This window comes from Labrus mixtus, chromosome 13, assembly GCF_963584025.1.
Source record: "Labrus mixtus chromosome 13, fLabMix1.1, whole genome shotgun sequence".
Taxonomy (NCBI): Eukaryota; Metazoa; Chordata; class Actinopteri; order Labriformes; family Labridae; genus Labrus; species Labrus mixtus.
This window is the reverse complement of record NC_083624.1, coordinates 27,592,651-27,607,778: the sequence shown is the minus strand read 5'-3', so window position 1 is coordinate 27,607,778 and position 15,128 is coordinate 27,592,651.

Below are 15,128 nucleotides of genomic sequence, written 5' to 3'. Positions count from 1 at the left end.
GGCTGCAGGGCCAGATGGTTTTCCTGCCGATTTTTATAAAAAATTCTCTGACAAACTTGTGCCCCTTTTACACGCAATGTACATTGAATCTTTTCAGGCTAAAACTCTGCCCCCGACCTTATATATATATATCAGACTGGCTTTATCCATAATAGACAACTATTTTCTAATGTGCGACGACTGCTTAACATCTTACACACTCCCTCCCAGCACTCTAGTCTGGAAGCTATAATTTCTCTCGATGCGGAAAAAGCTTTTGACCGCGTCAAGTGGGATTACCTTTTCTTTGCCTTAGAGAAGGGCTTTGGCCCTAATTTCATCTCGTGGATCAAGCTGTTATACACATCACCCATGGCGTCCTTTCTCACTAACCATCTAGTATCAGATAATTTCCACCTACGCAGGGGCACAAGGCAGGGATGTCCTCTGAGCCCACTCTTGTTTGCGATTGCTATCGAGCCTCTCGCTATAGCCATAAGACAGAATGATAAGATAGAGGGAATTTTCCGGGGTGGTCAGACGCATAGATTCTCTCTCTACGCGGACGACCTCCTCCTTTTTATTACAAACCCTGACACCACCCTCCCTCATGTCTTTTCCTTGCTCGATGCTTTTGGAGCTATTTCGGGATACAAACTCAACTTACATAAAAGTTGATATTTCCCTTTAACTCTCCTCTCCTCCCCTCAAATAAATATACCCTTCAAGATTGTAAAGGATGCCTTCAAATACCTTGGTGTGACTATTACTCGGTCTTACTCTAAACTTTATCAAGCAAATTTTGCTCCTCTCCTTGAGCGCTACAAATCAAACTTTGCACGTTGGGCTGCTCTCCCGCTCTCTTTGATTGGCAAGCTTAATTCAGTGAAAATGAATACCCTCCCTAAATTTCTCTATTTATTTCAGTGTCTCCCAATTTTTATTTCTCGTTCATTCTTTAGAACTCTACAACAACTAATTACTAGCTTCATTTGGGGTGGGAAACCAGCAAGGATACGAAAAGAGTTTCTTGAGAGGCCAAAATGCCTTGGGGGTCTTCCTCCCCCAACTTCCTACTATATTATTGGGCAGCCAACCTAAGTAGCATGTCTTCTTGGCTTCTTCCCTCTGATAATGTGAACCGCCCTGTGTGGGTCAACGTTGAGGCTTCCCTTTGCCGTCCCTATTCTCTGTCGGCTCTCTTAGGGGCATCACTTCCACTTCCCATCTCTGTTCCCAAGCAAAACGTGGTTGTATGGCATTCCTTCAAGATTTGAAGACAATTTAAACTTGCCTTTGGTCTGCAGAGCATCTCTCTTTTCTCCCCAATCTCGGGCAACCCCTTATTTTTTCCCTCTATTCACTCCTCTTCTTTTAAAAGTTGGTGTGCCTGGGGTGTACAGAATCTTGAGCATTTATACATAAATAATGTCTTTGTCAGCTTCTCCCAACTGTCAGAAAAATGTAATATCCCGCACTGCCACTTCTTTTATTTTCTGCAGGTGAGAGATTTTGTGAGAAAGAAATTTCCTAATTTCCCAACCCGTCCTGCTAAAACTCACCTTGATCATAAAATCTGAAAGGGGGAGGCTTGCCAAGATATATGAATATATAATTTCAATTAATAAACCTTCTCTAGCTATTATAAAACAACGCTGGGAGGATGAGCTTGGCTTTAGTATTGGAGATGATGTTTGGGATGCAGCCCTTGTTAATATACACTCTTCATCCATATGCGCATGCCACAGTTTGATCCAGTTCAAAGTATTACATCGCCTGCATTTGGCTAGATTATACCCTGACATAGACCCCTTGTGTGACAGATGCAAAATAGTGCCTGCGACCCTCTATCATATGTTTTGGGGATGTTCTAAACTGGATCCCTTCTGGTCTTCTTTGATTTATTCTCTAAATTATTTAATAAAACAATTTCTCCTTGCCCCCTAACAGCTATTTTTGGCGTGACCCGGGTAAAGATTTCTGTAACCACTCTTCAGAGCAAGGCTCTAGCATTCTCCTCCTTATTGGCACGGCGGTTGATACTGCTGAACTGGAAAAATGCTGCTCCACCCACCCATACTCACCTCATCCGTAATATTATGTCTAATCTTAAATTGGAAAAGATCAGATATTCTGTAAATGGTGCCCTTCTGAACTTTCATAGGACTTGGGATAGTTTTGTTAATTTTGTGAAGCAATTAAATGGACTACAATTAGACTGATGAGTATTCAGCAGATTAATTATACATGTTTTGACTGACAACCTTCTAATTATTGTGCAACTGGACTCTCCACCCCATCATGCCCCCCCCCTCCTTTTGTAAGTCTGTGTGTGTCTCTTTATCTCTTGTCCTGTCTGTTGTCTGTATGCTTGTTGTCCTTGTTTGTTTTTGTACTCTTGTGCTTTCTTCTGGACTTTTACTATTATTTTATTTTTTATTAGTTTCTTTTGTTTTACAGTTCGAGTGTGGGGTTTTGGTACGTTCTTTCCCACACCACTAATGTTCACAGTCATTTCTGTATCTACCTACTATGGATGTTTTGGTTCAAATGTGCTGTTGTGCCATTTAATTGCAATGTGAACATGCATCCAAGAAAAATCAATAAAAATAATTTTTGAAAGACTGATGATTTAAGCTCACCATGGACAGATGTAACAGCTTTAAAAAAAATACCCTTTATTACAATTATCACAGTCACTGTTACTCTAAACTGGAACAGAGTCCGCAGTGAGAAAATAGATCTATGACACAACCCATATTAAAATGACATTAAATACTGTGAGAGTAAAATCAACATATTACTTTCTCTGCTTTTACTGAACAGTCTCCAACATTTGACTTGGTGCAGGTACAACTGAATCTATCTTTATACTAAATAATTTGACTTTCATCTGCAGCCTGTAATCTAAAGTATTACCAAATCCTACATGGAAAGCCAACTAAGTACTCGTGGCCACTGCAAATATTACATAAAATCTATAAATATCCTTACATGAACTCAAGAAACCTGGTATCCACCAGATGGACATTGTGGTTACCTCAGGCCAGGAAGACCACCGCACGCACACACTCTCATACAAGCTCGCAGGCACACACACACACACACACACACACACACACACACACACACACACACACACACACACACACACACACACACACACACACACACACACACACACACACACACACACACACACACACACACACACACACACACACACACACACACACACACACACACACACACACACACACACGCGCACACACACACACTCACACTAAAAAATACTCAAAGCCACGGCAAACTGAACTCAACCAACTCATAGTGCTTGGAGGAGGATGAGCAAACCCCTCATTTGGACTCAGTGACCTCTTCTAACAACAACCTAGAATAAAAAGTGATTTTTTAAAAGTAATTTCCACATTTTGGAAAGGACAATTCAAAAATACAGCAGTGAAATCAAACAGAAAACAAACATTTACATATACCTGAATAAGTTAAATAAAGCTATAGTCACATGTAAATTAAACCAAAATCTAAAATAAGCCATTTTTAAGAAGAAACAATATCTAAATAAAAGCATGTTACTGAGGTCAATGACTAACAAACAGACCAACAGATTTTTTTAGCTATAAACTCCTCAAAAAAAGTTCGGAAACATTATTTTGGTCACTTGTTTTGCCTCTTTAATAATACTAATTGGTGTTGTATGTTATATAGTTGGAAAGCCTGATTAGTCACCTTTACAACGAGGTATAACTTGTAAGGATCGTGCATTCATGAAATGTGCAACACAGCTAAACATGTGAGTAGTGCCCAAAAACAATGAGCCAAAATCCTCTGAAATGTTCTTGTGTTGGTATTCACTCTTATTTTGAGCTTCAAGTGCTGCCAGGTGTGTGCCAGTTACAGGTGTATAACTGACACCTGATTGGCACCTGACTGACAGCACTTGTGGGATCATCAGTGACCAACACAACCACGCTGGTTGACCTTCAACAACTCCTGGTTGAGGAGTGAGATGCCATCCCACAGCAAAATGTGACCAGGCTGGTGACCTGCATGAGGAGGAGGAGCCAGGCTGGTGACCAGCATGAGGAGGAGGGGCCAAAGTGTTGGCTGTGTATGGATCTTCAACACGGTTCCCTTGCAGTGTAAAATGAATAAAGTTTAAAAATGGGTTTGTGTTGTCATTCTCCTTGATTTTCCAACTATCCTGTCTCTCCAAAAGGCCCAAGAATAAATCTTTTCAGAAAAGATAATAAGTTGCTGATAGCTTCAGCCCTAACTTTTTCCCACATCGACAAGCCCGGTATTGTTGAAAGTTTTCAACATGAAGTTCCTGATTTCTTCATTAGATCTCTGCTCTGATCCATTGATCTTCTCCTTTAATTAGCAGGTTTACTGGCTGGCTTATTTATATTCATTACAGGCCAATGGAAAATGCCAGAAACCTGTCGATTACTGACGCCTCTTGGCTACAGCTAGAGGTCAATTAATAGACCATTTCATTTCTAATTTTATTTCCTTCTTGCCCTTGAGTTGTATCTGTTTATGTGTTTGGCTGGTCCAGCATTGATTTTACCTACAGTATGGAATGACCCACTTCTGCTGCAGGTTCATTTCAAACTGATCTGCATTAACAGTGGTCCCATACAGTTGTCAGATAAAGTCAGATATCCATACACACTCACAAAGGATCTTTCAGTTTCTACATCACTGTTGGCCTTTGCTGGGTGAAGAATTGTGGGAAGTGAGGAGGTCAGAGCCTGTTCACAAATCCCATCAATGCATTTATTCTGTATTCACAGAGCTCATTGAAGACATTTACATGTCATCATTTTGTCAACTTTAAAGATTTTATTAAAGAATTAAGAGAATTCTCCAATTAACAAAATTGTCCAGGAGACCCAGAAAACACAAAAGGAAAAGCAATGGCTGCCAGGGAGACTTTTGATAACACAAAAGACTGAAGTCAGAAAAAACTATCCAGCACCCAAATTTCTATACTGGGAGACAGACAATGGAAATCTAATACCCAAAGATCTGAGTTAGTGTTTATATATACACACAGACACAACTTTAGAGAAGCCGCAGGGAGAACCTCTCACTACCTCTGATGGTGAGATCATGAGTCAGCACAGAGCACTGGAGAGTATATAAACACTCCCCACCTGAGTTTAATCAAAGCCAATCAGACACACACACCTGACTGCAGTGATTCTCTCACCACTCACACTGATCAGAAAGAGGGTGCATTTGGATTGTCCCTCCTATCCCCTTTCACTATCCACTTTCCCTTAACCCCGGGGAAACCGTCATGAGGTCGCGTTGCTCTGACAATCCCACCGTATTTCCACTAGGCGACGTGATTACGTGACGCCGGAGGTTAATGACGTGGGTTTGGCGTGGTGAAACTCTGATTATATCCAATCATGTAATTATTCCTCTGACATGTTGGTCAAAAGGAACATAATGCAGAAATAGTTCTTAAGTGTAAATGTTAATTCTTGGCAACACATTCAGTACATCCAGCTTACTGAAACTAAGCCTTTGATAGTTGAGTCAAAGGTTTACATGTTGAATAACCCAGCCCGTGATGACAGTCTTCCGTTGGAGCCCAGTTTGACTTTCATACCAAAATGAAGAGTTTGGATAATAAACTTTCTGCTTGAATACATTTTTGACTTTCAAATAAGCCATCTGATTAAAAATGTGGACCCTCTGCTCAGAACATTAAGGCTGACAGTGTTTCAAACTTGTCAGTTATATCAAGGATTTCTTAAAGTTTCTTCCCCCGTACTTCCAACTTTCCTTCATTCAAAGGGTTTTTCCATTTTTGTTGCAAGCAGTTTGATGTTTGAAATTGAATGTATTCTTGATGAGGGGAGCTGGGAATTGGCTGGCTGTCAGATCAGCACCATTATCTGCCTTTTAGGTTTGAAGCAAATTAGACTTGGGGTCCCTGAGGTGCCTGGACCCTTGCATACTGCAGTGTTGAATTCTCAGAGCGTGTCACTTCCTTGATGGAAATTCACTTTAATCTGAGGACGATTCATGCCCCCCTCTGGACTTGTTCACAGCCTTTCTGATTTGTTTTCAGGACATGTCAGATAGCAAAAAAAAAAAATCACCTGATTCTGAGAAATGTTCAATTGATCAATAAACACCCAGTGACGTCTTTTTGACCTGTTATGAATCCGGTCAAAAACATTGGCAAAATGTAGGATCATGAATAACTGTATGCATGTACCATGAAAACAAATGGATGTAATTCATACAGCAATGGAGACTTCTGCTGGAGCATAAATTAGAACAACTACATCCATAATGTGTGGCTGGCTTGACTGAGCATTGAAACGGATTTGATTTAATTGTGTTTATCTTAAGTGGTGTGCCAAAACAATTAGGTGCAGCGCCTCAGGTAGAGACGCAAACGCAGAATTCTACTGCTGCTAAATCTGTTCAATGTACAATGGAGTTCTCCATGGTGGCCTAACACAGAAAGGACGTTTTTTTTGTGTTTGTTTGTTTTTTCAAAAGGGAAAAGCATCCATCTGAAACAATACACTGCGATTATCCATGGTAAGAGGACAATAAAAATGCAAATACATCGGTGGAGCTGATTTGATACAGAGATGCTGTTTACATTTGATTTTAAATTCAACAAAATTAGAGAAAAACCAATCCGGGAAGTGTTTCTTTCAATCATTTGGTGTATATTTATAATCCAGAACAGAAGAATCAAATGTTTAAATCCGTTTAGTAAACCAATGCTGCTTGACCTGATCGCTGGGTTTCTTTTCTTTTAAATCAATCATTTTTAAGGGCAGTGAAGTGATTTTTGTTTTACAATTGATGACAGGAAAGAAGCCCAAGCTCCCTAAACATGCTCACACAAAACCTCCCACACAAACAGATTTTTCAAGCCTTGCTGTTTCAGAAACATGCCTATATCCACGGGACAAATACACATGAAACCGGCTTTCAGCGTTCAAGCGTCAACATTTCAGAAACAGCATAGCTCCGATCTTCCTCACTTTTCCTCTGCTCCCATCCATCTTTGGATCTTATCATCTTATCTGTGTTTATAAGCCATCAGGTGCGTTGTGTCTTGCCCGTTCCCACAGGTAATTTGACTTGCAATATATTTTCAGAACATCTTCCAGACGCCCAGAATAGTCCAAATCATTACGTTTTCTGGCAGCGCGGGCGAAAGGATTAAACCAGAGAGGAGCCAAGGAGTGTCAGGATTTGGTTTGTTTGTCCCAGCTGTGTTATTTACAGGCCCTGTTGTTATAGTCTGCAGAAAGCAAAGACTCGAGGTCCGGGAGCTGTGTCGAGCCTATCTCTCCTTGCACTTATTTGCAGGCTGTGAGTGTCCAAGAGGGAGAGTGATTGACCACTAGCCTTAGATTGAAATTGATTGCATAAGGGCTGTAACAATGAAAGAGTGTTGATATTCTGGTGGCAGTGGAGCAGGAGTGTCACAGGATGGGATTCTGCTGTCACCAGAACAACTGGGTTCTATATTAACGTATTGTCTGCCAGTCAGATCCCTAAGATCAGCCTAGGCCTTTGATCCCAGAGATACTGTGTTTCTAATTGGCTTGTATTGATCGCTGCTGCTCAGGCTCATGACTGCACAGTCATGATGAATGTCAGTCTGCTGTGCTGAATGAAAAACTTAGGAAACCAGCCAAATGTTGCCTCCACATCAGGTCGGTTGTCTAGGTGATAGGTGGTGCCAGGTACTAGACATTTTGATAAGAATTAAACTTAAGTGGCAGAAAACATGTCAGTCTAAATCTGGTTTTATTTTAAACTAGTTCAGGGACCAGAATGAGTTTGTTATTAACAAGAAGAACATTCTGCGTTTTAATTTAAAAAATAGATGCACCTTATAAGCACACTGCTCTGGATTTAAGTCAAAATGTATCTACATAGCACCAAATCATTAAAAAATGATCTGAGGACGGGGGCACTGGATGTGTAGTGGTTAGTCATAGTCCTCGAGGTGGGCGGCCCGTGTAGGAATCCCATCTGGGGCTCCTTTCCCATAGGTCATTACCCACCGTCTCTGTCCCTGAATTCTGACTCTATCCACATAAAAGCCCCCCAAAAATAAAAATAAACCTCAGGTCTACAGCTGGTCTACATTGTACTCTTTGTTATAGAGACATTTCACATTTATCCAACACAAGCAAACACTTGGTAACTGTTGCAAGAAGAAAAAACCCCTGGCAGAAACCTGTAACAGAACCAGACTCATTGGTGGACAGCAAGAGTAAGAAGGGATAGAAGCAGAAAGAACGAGATTTCCAATAGGAATGACAGACACAAATGTATGCCACTTAAAGATCGATCTGAAAATGAATTAAAAAAAAAAAAAACTTTATTTATATAGCACCTTTAAAAACAGATGTGCTTTGTCTGTGTATTATGTGTTATATTCAAAGAAAATTGCAATGTGGATTCTTAGAAGTATTTATTGTTTTGAAGTGTGAGACAGTTTAGTCTGGGTGCACAATGTTAGGGCTATAAAATCTAGTTTGAGTGTATTTTTCCTTTAGTCAACACACACTGCTTTATTTACATTCCTTTCCTCTTCATGTAAAGCCCTTATTGAATAATTAAGTCATCTATGAACAGCTGAACATGTGAATAAGAAGCATATAGGATAAACATAATCTGGCCCTGAAGCTTATTGATTTGATCACGTTCATTATTTGACATTTGTTTGTTGCCTATAGATTTACACAACCTTCATTTTGTTGACATATTGTGTATTCATACTTGCTGTGAGTAATTGACGTTAGCTAATTACTCAGCTCAGTGCATGCCATTGGAAATCCATCTGACAATTAGAACAAGAGCAGCTGTTGTACATACATGCACACCATGTTTTGTATCCTCATTGAAAGTTGCATAAATCCGTCTGACACAGGCAGTGTGTGCCACTGATTCATTATGCTGCATTAGATGCCCCAGGAGGAAGGAGGAAGGGGCAAAGCTTGAAGGATTGCACTGCATATTAAAATCTTTCTCACTGAACATCAGTTGAATGAAGCATTCCCATGAAGATCCCAATGCAGATGTTAAATAACAAGTCGCTAGTGGGAAAAGGAATGACTTTTAACTCACATGCAATCCAGGGACAAACACTGCATTCAGTGATTCTAAAAGTAAGAAGGCAGGTTAGGTAAGATGAATTATTGTATGAATCACAGATTTGTATTGCTGTGTGAGTCAGTCCCTTGCATGTAAAAAAAATAATGTGAGTTGTTGTAGAGATATTTACTCATCATCATTAAATCTAATAAAGCAGCCTGTTTAAGCCATCAATCTTCTGCAGATTCTGCAGAAACACAATAAAAAGTTCCTCTTTATGACGAGCTAAGTATTTGCACTTGAAACAAACCACGCTCTTAAAACATCCCACCCATAAAAGAGTCCAGACGAGACTGGGGCAGCCAAGGCCATTAGACCCATGATAAATCATTGAAATGGTCCGGTTTAATGACAAGACACTTATCTTTATGTGCTAATCTGCCCGCGTTTATTGCTCTGGCCTGGATGTTTGCTAGTGTTAGCAGGTTCTGTCAGGTGGAAGTCCTCTCACTGTGCGGCTCCGCATTCAGATTACAGTGTTATGAGAGTGCTAATTCTTTCTCTAAATCAGCAGATCCCAGGGAGAAAAAGTGTTTGAGCTTTGCTTATTGCAAAATGTGAATGATACTGATTCAAACGCCAAGAATTTCAAATGCTTTAACTTTTGCTCTTAGATTAAAAAACAATACATTTTAGTTTGGAGGGTACTTTCTTTCTAGGCCCAGAATATTCTGTCGATTCTATCAAACGCAGGATTCATCATGGAGAAAATCTGATGTGTTGTTTGTTTTATTTGCATAATGTAACTGTTTATCGTTCTTCATTATATAATGGATCCATTTCTCAAAGTCAGCCGAAGACATGCCCCAAAGCCACAGTTTGTTTTCTAATGCACTGAGAATTTGCTGAGGTGATGAAGACTGAGTAATGAAAATTCAGTCTTTCTTTGCCTCAGGCTGGTGGAGAATGTGTGGGACCTCTCTGGCCATGAAAACTTTCTTGGTGAACTGCATCAGCAGAGGTGAGCAGATGCAGTATCAGGCCCACAGCATTTTGTTTTTTTTTATCACACATGCTTTTTTTCTTCATACTTTTCTATGTTCCTGAGAGGTTGAGAGGTTTTTCAAACCTGACAATTGATGTGAAGTCATTCAAGTGATTGACTTTATGTGAAGTAATCAACACCTTCCAGGTCTACTGTGTCATTCTAACACAAGATGGTGCATGCCTCCACATAACAAGCACTTACTAAACTTAAGGACTATTTTAGTGCAAGAGATCATTTCTATTGTGAAAGAACAAAAATATGAATCTGCATGTCTGTAGACTTCATGTAGTGTCTAACAGAGTCATTGAGTCATTTGGAGGCCCTCATAAAACACCATGCAATATGAGGCCATTCCCAATTCTGCCTAAAGCAATCACATAGTGAACAGAATACATTCTGCGGAGTCTCCTTGAAGTTAACAGTCACAGAACTCCAAAAACCTTTTTTAGGGTGTCGAGTGTAACCAGAAGTTAGAGATTGTAACATTACTGATTGTAAGTCAACATTAAAATTGTGATTGTGTGTGGCTGTTTGGCACTGGTGGTGAGTAAAAAGACATCAGGAGGCAGAATAGATGCAAAAATAAGGTGGTTGATTTATTAACCAAAAATAGCACAAAAGAGCAAAAACAACAGCATCATGTATTAATCTTATAAAACAACTAGACTAAATAAACTGAGAGAAAACACAGCCTCACAGCAAGCTGCTACAAATGACAATCCCCCCCCCCCCCCCCCCCCCCCCCCCCCCCCAGACTCTGGCTGAGTCTACCTTTTTACTCCTCTTGACCATGCCCTAATTGGAGTACAGCATTTAATGCACAAGGGGAAGTCAAAGAACAAAAATACTACTCAAAAAGTAATAAATCACTTAACAGCAAAATATCATTATATTATTTAAAGTGGGAATCTAAATCACAAACTAACAACAGTAACAGAGAATTGTTTTAGTTAACCCTTTTAAGTAGGAACAAGAAACAACACAAACTGAAGGCTTCACGCTGTCCAATCAGGCGCAGGCGGCCTCACTCTGCCTCATCACTCTGAAGGCTGCAGGACGTGTATGGAAGGTGGGGGCAGGTGAAAAGGTATGGGAGAACCTTTTCACAGAGATAAAGAACTTCTGACCAAGACTTCTGTGTCCCTGTATTAACATAGTCAGGAGTGAACTGTTAGCTCCACTTGCATGCAGATGTCCATTTAAAGAGATGTCCTAAAGCTATAAGTCAACACTTCTGATACCCAAATCTGGTTGGCTGTTACATATTCTCCTTTTCTATGCAGGATCTGTAAATAGAGATGAGCATGATGCTAATACACGCTGTTACTTGTCCCAGACAAATACATCTTTACCCTTTTTGGTAATTTTTGTTCTTTTTGAAATGCATCTTCCTTGTAAAGCCTCCACCATGAAGGAAATTGTTCATGTTTGACCATTTTCATTTGAATAATTTGGGTTTCATTTTGTTTTTCCGTTAATTAAGTTCAATCCACAATCTTAATGTCCTCATATTCTCATCCTTTTTGAAATAAGATCACAAACAGTGCGCTATGAATGTATGACAATAGCATATAATTACTCTTTCTTGAGTCTGCAAAGTAAAATATGCAACAAGGAGGCTTTCATCGAAGCTGTCGAGAACGTTGATTTAATTAGAATCACTTGATGTGATTTCAGGTGGCAGCAATTAGTTTTGTTTCGTTTGTTGAATGTGATTAGCTTTTGCTAAATGTAATTATGGTCTGCAGCTAAAAGAAGTGTGTACAAGTGAAGTGTTGTGTTTTCAGGATTGTTTTTTAATCATGATGTCCATACTGGAATACAGTTTAAACTTATATTGCAATATAATATAAGCTAATAACATAATTTACATCATCTGTTGCATTTCAAGATACCTTGTTATTGTAACGTCCACTTAGAACTTAGACTAACAAAACATAAATACATTTGATAATAAAACAAAGGAGTTATAAATCCATTAAACTGCAATTTAAGTTTGCATGATATCCACAAAGTTGATGTCGTGTGTCATGTGCAGTGAAGAAGCTTCACAGATATAATATAGCCTGATTTACTTACTTTACACAAATGGAAATGTAACTTCTGTTTTTGTCACATTTATTTTTCTGCCACTTGAACTTATTAATTTTCTTTCATATGTATGGAGACATGGAAAAACATTTTCAACCAAACCTCAAACTAAAACATTCTTGCACATTAACTCTATTAACTGCTCTCATCTTTGCCCTTCACGTTACACTTCCAATACCACCAATGCTTAAAGTATATAAATCCACTGCTTTCTCCTCTTCAAAATAAGAGTTCACTTGCTTTACAGGAGTTTCTTAGAACAAAATCTTCCATTTATTTATGCTTCCCGTTGAACTATTGGTCTTTTAGTATTTGTGTTTCCATTTCTAACTCTGTTCTTCAGTTGAACCCTTTCAGCAGTTTAAAGACTTTCCATGGCAGAATAAGAAGCCTTTTCAAGCTCTGCTCCCCATCTTGCCGATTTTCTTTTGAAAATGACACATTATGATCTGCTGTGTCTTCTTCATTGACTACATGTTTGATTTTTTTGTATTTTAGAGTGGGCATGAATGAGTATAAAAAGAGTGTGTTTAATATATTTATGATGGTTCTTTTAAGCCTGAGAGTGCCCAGTTATTGTGGTGAAGTGGTTTGTGAACCTTTGTAACCACAAGGTTGTGTTTTGCCTCATGCTCCAGGTAAAGACACACACGGTAAAGTAGTGTCAGCTGGAGGTCTACGCAGTTTCAATTCAAGAGGAGATCTACAAGTTATTTAATAAAGCAGACCTCACCTGTTGCTGCACACAGTGAAGGGTTTGGAGCTTGGTAAGCCATTATACTGAAGGACTGTCTAATTGTTTTGATGACTAATTTAGCTTTGTGGAAGCCAGTGTTTGTTTACTCCTCTCTCAGTGGGTCCTCTGAGTCTCAGCTGAAACAGCTTGTTTCATTGGGAATGTATTAACTGTCTCTGTTCTCTGAGCATCTGCTCACCGTCTACCCACAACTCAAGACTCCTCATGCACAAGGCTGTTTTTACATCTCAGAGAAACATGAATGGGGGCACAGTCGCAGCAGAAATAAACTTATACAGCAGCCCATATCGAGAATTTCTCCCAGGAAGCATTTCAATCTTTCAATGCCAGAAAAATACAGCTAAAAATAGACATCAAATAATCTTTTTTTCAGGAGACAAACACTAAAACTTAAAACTTCATATGGACTCATTTCCCAGTTTGTAAATGTTCAGAGCTCTCTCCCCCTGGAACAGTGGGTGGGATATGTGTCCTCAGTGGCTTCAGGATCATGTGTCGTATGTTGTTTCTACTGTAGGCCATAAATCCTCAACGGATCACCTTGACATGTGGAGTCCCCCAGGGTTTGATCCTTGTGCCACTATTAATCAACCTGCTTGGTCATTCTCCCTCAAGGTCAAATCCTACAAGACAGTAATGGTTCTTATATCACAGATACATAGATTTACTTTGCTGTTTCACTGATTGAATACGGCCCCTAACAATCTCTCCAGCAATGCTCGGAGCAAGTGAATGGCTTGATGAAAAAAAAGCAACCTTCGATTGAACAAAGAAAGAGAATCAAAGTCAATGTTGACAAAGGAGCTTTTAAAAAAAGAAAACTAAAGCTAGAAATTTGGTGTTTGAATTGACTCAGACTGGAGGGAGCTTTTAGCAGCAACATAAAACTAAATAAGCATTTTATGATCTAAAGAAAATCAACCATTGCTTTCCTGATTTCAAATACTACAACTATAATATCAACGTTACATCTATTAAAATTTATATCAATATTCAAGTGAATCTTAGAGCTGCTCAACTTCAACCTCTATCATTGACATGCTTAGTTGTTACTGCTTACACTACACATACTTCTACTCTTATAATTAACATTGTAGACATAAATCTTTCTCATTCATTCGTGTTTTTGTTGCTGCTCTGTTTGTCCCTATCCTTACTCTCCCTCTGTCCCATTTTTCAAGTCCAGCTCCGTTTGACAGATGGCTGTTCATCATTTGTCTGGTTTTGTCAAAGGTTTCTGCCTCTTAAAGGAAGTATTTCCTTGCCAGAAACAGACTTTCCATACTTTTCCACTGCAAAGACTCCCAGTGAGTGATAACTGTGAAAAAGACAGCAAGAGGAGATATGTGATCAGAAAACAACACTTACACATGTACAATAGGAGATAAGATATAGGCCTATGCTTTGTCCAAAGAAGGTGCCCAAATAAACACAAAATAAAGTTCCTCAGGAGCTTTATAACCTGAATTTAGCCAGGGGTTTCACTTGACTAAAATAGTCCTTTAACATTTAAAGTACAGTGGTCATGAAACATTATTTTATAGTGTTATTTTTATGTTCTGGAAACAAAAATCTGGAATAATAAAAAAAAAAAAATCCTATGGGTTTTAAAAGTCGACAGTGCATTGTATGAATCCAGTTTGGCCTGTTCTGAACAGATTTTATACTCTAAAGTTTTTCGGTCCACATTGTATGGTATGATAACTAATGGAAATATGAGCCCTCATCTTACAGTATCAGCAGGCAGAATACCCTGAAGGGCTCTAAATGTCAATGAACCACCCTCTTTAAGGAAGTTTTAGTGCAGTCAATACATGTATTGGAGGGATCAATGTCCTAATGAATTAATGAATAAATGGTTGATGGGATCAACTTGCACAAGAGTCAATTCTTGGAGCATGACTCGTGAAAGAATCCTATAAACAACTTTTACACATCTTATTTTAACAGATGCTTTCCTCTGATTACTGTCTATATTATATTAACATGTAAAGAACACACCAGACCCTCTGGGTCTCCAGATTGATTGTTATTATTGACTAAAGCATGTCTTTCATTTACAGAAGTAATAGCATGGACTAAGAGAGGGGAATTGAATGCTCAATAATATCTTTTAAAACTTGAACTCTGTCGAAC